Here is a 7201-nt window from a genome sequence, read left to right on the forward strand (position 1 = left end):
AACCCGTGAACTTATCTTATGGTAAAATTATAATGTTTGCTTGGCTCATAGGGATAATTTCGTGCTTGAAACATCTTTGAAACTTGATAATGATATTTTAAAGAGTAAAGAACTTGTTTGTTCCAAATCTGTCCGCGGGATAGATTACTCTCTCTTTAGGTATAATATTGTAACACCCTGAGATACCATCCTGAGACGTAACACGGCGCTTATGGACCCAAAGGACCATAAGCTAACCCTTTTCTGATATTTGTACCTATACACTGCATACTATCTGAAATAGATGCGGAAACTGGCCATAAGGTTTAACACATCTATACATACTCAAACTGAAAACTTAATACTAATACATCAACTTTCATCTGAAAAGTCTCTAAACTATCTGAACTGTGGAGTTGATGGGACATGTCCCCAGCTAACTCCGTCAACTGACAATATAAACAAAATCTGATGCAATAATAGTAAACTGAGATTCGTCCTCGAAGAAAGAGGACTCACTGCTACTGATGCTAACTGGGACTAAACTGCTGAGGAAACTCTGAATCCTGTGCCTCGAAACTATGGTGTCAAATAAAACACTATAACACAAATGCGTCAGTACAAAAATGTACCAAGTATGTAGACGAGGTAAGGCTAAATGCAAGGGCTCATACATGCACAATATGTAAACTGAATAGTCATGAAAACGTCACACGAGAACACATACATGAATGCATAGAACATGAACACAATTATCGCAACTCTAGATACTGAAACCCAGATACCACTTTATTGCAGACGGAACTCACTACTGAAATTGAGATACTAAACCAATGACTCATCTGATACTGGTAACTGAGGATCTGGATGTACTTACATCTATAACTGAATTCTTATACTTACTTCTTTCGACTGATAGGATTAGAGATCAACCCTTTTAATAGATAATTTTGGAAGCTTTATCAATGATAAGAAATATAATTATATTCGAATCTTACAACAAGAATACTCAACAGGAATCTAATACTGTGATCAAACCTGTCTGGTGGCATACCTCTGAATATGATATCAAATAACTGTATGTGAGACCAAGTCTATCTGATGGGATGGTCCATAAATCGATGGAAATATCTGAGTTCCTTACAATGATAGATGATTGTATCTGACAGCCCTGATTTCTGAAGACTGATTCTGAAACTAAGACTGAATCTGAAACTGAAACTTTAGGAAGTAGTTACTTAACCGACATGCCCCTACTATCTCTTAGGGGTCCAACCTCTACCCCCAATTGGGAGGGTGTCAATACCGTGCCACGGGTAAAGACCTTATCTTTATATGACCCTTATCTATCACGTTCTCATACGAGAATGGTGGAGCCCTTATCTAACAGGTCAAGCCACCTCATCTACCTTCATCTAGTAGGTATGATGTCTTTCATCCACCCTCATCTAATAGGTGTGATGTCTCAACCTACGCTGGCTACGTAGTTTTGGAGCACAAGGATCGCATCTAAGGATTACACCCTCTACTAGTAGGTGAGTCCCCATCCTTGCGCTCGCTCGGTGCTAGTTTCTACTCCCAACTGAAAGACACTGATCTAGTTCTTTGCTGAACTTAGATTGAGCTAAATTCGATACTGATCGTGTTTCTCAAAGATCTGACTAAATTATGCTGAGATTGCTTAGTTCCGTATCTGACGGAAAGGATATCGAATCATGTTATCTGACTGATGACATAGACATTACAGAGATAACTGAGATTACTGAGCTTTATTAAGCTTTGCACTCGTCTAAGGATACAGAGTTTTACAGCTCACTGAGTTCTGAGAATTATGGCTCGGTTGGAATTATTGAGAAACTAACACGGGCTCTAGACAACAGATTTATTTTCGGGTATAAATACCCCGAGGACTCTATAATATACAAGTGAAACCTAATCATTCTTGCATCATCACGATCATTCATTCATCAACACAAGCATTCATTCATCATCATAATCATTCATGCATTATCGCAATCATTCATTCATTGTCACCATCACTAATGCATCATAACAATTATTAAAGCATCTTCTCCAAGCAATTAGAAATCATAACATACTTTTCCCCTAAAAAATCCTTAAAGTATCATATCAAGCATTTTGGAAACATAAACCTCTATTTATCATCATAATCATAAAAGGGTCACTTTAAGTATCTTGGGATAATAATCATATAATAACATAGGGGAAACATGCCATTAGATCGAACTCCATTCAACAAGGTTTTACCTCAACCATTTCATACCTATATCAGCCTTAATATGTGTTTGGGGTATCACATCGCTTAGGAGACTTCACACTATCACATCATAGCTTACTTGCTAATCACTTGACATATGTTAAAAACTTAGCATATAACAAAGAGACCACAATTAGGGAATTTACAACCATCACATCTTCACTCACTCACTAGGGTCCTTCAACAAACACTAGACATGACAGGTTCGCACTTATTTGGGGATTTCCTACTAGCATGGAATAATTTAATCACTTCGTCATTTTATCAAACACTAGGCATGCATAGACTAGCTCACAATTTGGGGCTTTCTATTCAATATTCTATAATGGCCAATATTCTTCTTCTAATCTTTTATCAACTTATGGGAGACATACTCCGCTAAATCAACCAATTCTACCCTCAAAAGTCATGAACACATCAACAATCGTAACATATAATCGTATCTTAGAAGTCATTAGATCACGATTTAACTAAAATGCTTAATTTCTAGCCTCATATACATTTTATCGAACACCTCACATGCACAACTTAGGCATAGGAATAATAGCCCAACTACTCATCATGAACAACCAAATTTACATGTTTCTAACCCGTAAAATCTCATAGATTCATACAAACCACATAAATATTCCATCTTGGAAATCAATCAACATCATCAATGAGTACATAATCCATTTACCACTCAAATACCACATACTAAGGCCAAGGATTTATAATCTTGTACACGAACATAAATCACAACTCAATCTTAGAAGGAACATATATTTTAACTCATAAGAATTATTAGAAATTCATAAACATGAAATCTTTAAGATTTAGAAAAGGGTTACTTGAGCTTCTTGGATGAAAGGGGCCCAAGAATTAACATCTACATCAGAAGAATTCTTGATTTTTACTCTTAATTCTCTCTAAATTTTTTATGAAAGAAGATAGAATTTTTGATTTTGAAAACCCTAATTTTTTGGTGAAAGAATAGAAAATAAATGAGGCCTTCAACCCTTAAGTGGGTATTTATAGAGGTTGGGGAAAGAGTGGAAAAGACCAAAATACCCTTTAAAGAAAAAGAGTTAAAAACTGTTGATCGGGGTCTGTGATGGTCGATCTGACGGTTCATCAGAGGGACAGACGGTCCACCAATTATGTCATCACTCGAGTGCCAAAACTGGGACATTCTGCCTCGATGTGGCGGTTGAAGTGACAGTCCGTCAGTAATCTGACGGTCCACCAAATCATCCGTCACTCGGCGGCCAAAAATAGGATGTTCTGTCTTGGCCTGAAGAGACACTTGACGGTCCACCAAGGACTTGGCGGTCCGCTAGGTCGACCGTCAAACCTGGGCGATTTCGATACTGTTTAGTAAAACGTCCATAACCCCCTCGTTCGATGTTAGATTTTGATGAAATTGGTATCTATGGGAAGCTTATCCAATGCTCTACATGAAATAAAGTTGAAATTAAAGAAATACAACACAATTCAAAGTGTTTCATACTTGGGAAGATATTTTTTAAAATTTTTAGACTCAGATTTTTGCTTTACCGAAAATGCTCTAAGGCTAAGACTAGGAAAGAACTTTACGGGGTATTACAAATACCTTGTTTGAAAATGGTATAGTTACTCCTAATGAAACCTAGTGGTGAGAATAATGTTGGAGGTATAGCTTTTCTTAAAGGCTATAGCCTCTATGCTAACCCGCTATGGTGTGACAACATTCCTCTTAAAGATGAAAATCTCTTCTTGGAAGATGAGAGTACTCTTAAGGATAGGGAATGTGTAGTTTTGGCAAGGAATAACTGATTGGGTGATGAAATCTTTAATTTTCTTGAATATTTAAGACACCCAATAGGTGATTGTTCCTTGAAAATTGACCCGAGAGCAAAAATATCATTGTCTCCTTGGGGTAATGCTCCTAAATGTGCATCCTTGCTTGACACACTTGTGCTTAGGTTAAGTGAATCCCAACTTATGTATGCAAAGTTGTCTATTTGTTTGAAAGAAAGAATGTGTATGTGCTTAAATGCTTTGTTTTCATCCATGTATGCCTTTACACTTGATTTCTTGCTATACTGCCTCTTTGCTTATGATGATGAACATGATAGTTTTGGATTGGCTTTGTGTGAAGGTAGGATATTTGTTGGTTGGTCCACTTGTTTAAGTGACATTGCTATATGTTTTCCATGGACTTAAACTTCAATTGAGACATCATTCTTGGTGTGGACTACTAAAGAGATGAAGGAACACTTGTATCTTATGGATACTATGATAAAAGTATTCTTACCTTAGAAAATTGATGATACCGTTATGACCTTGGTAGTTTTATTATCTCTTGGTGATTGTAGTAGCCACTTCCTTTGTGACATATTCACTAGGCTTTTCATGTTAAAAACAAGGGATTTGTGGTTATATTTCAAGTGTGTAACACCTTGGCATGATGATGTTATTTGTTGCACTAACCTTAATCTTTATGCCATGGAGATATTGTGCTTGTTTGTCCTTTCTTTGATTTTGTAAGGTATGGATTCTAGGTGGAATTCTTTTCAAGAAGGTGAGGATGATACGAGCCAAAGTCATAGCTTTTGAATACATCATGCAAGGCCAACACATAAAAAATCCGATTGTGGTCACATTGAGGGCATAAGTACACGCAAGGGGGACCCATTTTGAGCCCACAATAGAGCAATCCCATGTGTGGAAGGTTGCTTGGATACTTACCTTGATGCCAACCCGAGAATATAAGTGTTGAAGTATGAACCACCCATGGTTTTAAGAGCATTGAAGAAATGTCATTCATCAAGTCCAAACACACTATGGTTGCCCCTTCATTTAGGGTATTTTAGAGATTGCACATAGTGTCTTAACACACTATGGCCGCCCCTCTCATTAAGGGCGATGTGGTCATTTTATCTTCACTTGTAATAGACTATAAGTAGAATATTTTAGGGTTATTTCACTTAGTTTTGTTGAATATGGATTATTGAAAAAATATTATGAGATTTTCTCTGTTGTGAGAGAGTTCCACCCTAAACAAGGGCAAAAATAAGTGTGGATTCACTTGTGTTGCATTTTGGCTTAGAAACGTTGGTGCTTGAGGAGATTAACGTCCCTCTTGTGTCTACATAAGAGTGTGGTGTTACTATTGTAAGTCTGAAGGGTTCTAGTATTTGATACACACTTTAGTTCCTACTTCTCGTAATATTGTATGTCTCACTATCTATCCTTTACTTTCTTGTAATAGTTTGGTTGTTTATTTCTTGTAATCTCAAAATCATTGGTGTTGCTTCTTTCATGTTGCATTTTTTTTCTTGTTGTTTTTGTGTTGTTGGCTGTTTTCGTGTGTTCGTAGTCGATCCGTTATCAGGTTGTTTGTAGTTATTAGAGGTTTTGTGGATTACTTGGATTGGGATGGTTGTTGAAGTTTCTTAGATTCCTTTTCTAAGCTAGTTGCTTAATTATCTTGTTATATGTTCGGAACTTAGTTCTATCTTCTTATATGTTCGAAATTCATCTACTGCTAGTTGTATTGTGGCCTGTTTGACTAGGAAAATGGGGTGGTCTCGGTTCTCGATGGACTTGAGATACTTGTCATGGCCAGGATCTGGTTCTGATCGCGACAATAAATATGGCTCCAAAATATGACATCGATAGTAAATTTGACCTCAAAGTATGATGAAGGATATGTTTAGCCAATTTTCTAAAGTATAAGGGTAAATTTGACCCCAAAGTGTGATAAAAAGGCTAAATTTGACCAAAATATAACGAATGGTATATTTAGTCAATTTTTCAAAATAGAGAGCTAAATTTGACCCTTTCCCTTTATATAATTAATACATAATACAATATACTCCATCTGTTTTGTATTAGTTGGCCTTCTTTAAAAATGTTTGTTTCAATTTAGTTATTGCTTTTATAAAATCAAGAGAATATTATTATGTTGTTTTGATACTACTTTTATCATTGATGACTAAATAAAGTGTATAAACTTATTTTATTTTCAAAGCATAATTAATAAGATTAATTTGATAAAATAAACCTCTAAGAATTTTTTTCTTAATAGGTGTGCCAAATCTTTAAGGGCTAACTAATATGAAACGAAGAGAGTATTAAGTATATAAAAGCTAAAATAATGATTCAAACAAGATACTCATACTAAACAGTAATGCATGTATTGTTTTTTTTAAAAACCATCTAACGATCCCTTAAAAGCTTCTATGTCCTGTTTTAGAAGTATGAAGGTGTGTTTGAATCCACTTATTTTTAAGTGTTTTGATTTTGTGAATATTTTCTTAATTTTAGTAGTGTGTAATAAAGTTAAAAAGTGCTTTTAAACACTCATTTTAAGTCAAAGAAATACAAAATAAGTCAAAAGTCAAAAGCAGAGTTTCCCCTACTTATGAGAATGTTTGGATGAGCTTTAAAAAGTGACTTATAAGTTAAAAGTCAAAAGTCATAAGTAAGGAGGTCCTACTTTTAGCTTATTTTTATATTTTTTTTCTCAAAAGTGAACACTTAAAAATATTTTCTAATTTTACCAAATATTACTAATTTAAGAAAATATTTAAAAATAAAAAATACTTTAAAAATAAGTCCAAATTCAAACACATCTAACTTAGGTCTCATTTGTTTGCACTTAATGGAGGTCTGAATCTAAATGGTTCAGACTTCAGTCCATTAAGTGCATTTGTTTTTTTTTTTAAACTGCCTCTTAATATGTTTGAAATACTTTGAATCAGTCAAATATGAAAAAGAGTTTGAATACTATTCAGACTCATTCTAAAACTAATATATTCTTTCAAAACTCTCTCACTTTGTTATTTTCCTCTCTATATACGTGTAAAATGAATTAAAATAACTTAATTTATTATCAAATGAATTATAATGCAATGGATTATAATACTAATAATTCACGTATTGAATTACTTATTTTCCTCTCTCATTTGATAATTATTT

This window comes from Capsicum annuum, chromosome 12, assembly GCF_002878395.1.
Source record: "Capsicum annuum cultivar UCD-10X-F1 chromosome 12, UCD10Xv1.1, whole genome shotgun sequence".
NCBI classification, from domain to species: Eukaryota; Viridiplantae; Streptophyta; class Magnoliopsida; order Solanales; family Solanaceae; genus Capsicum; species Capsicum annuum.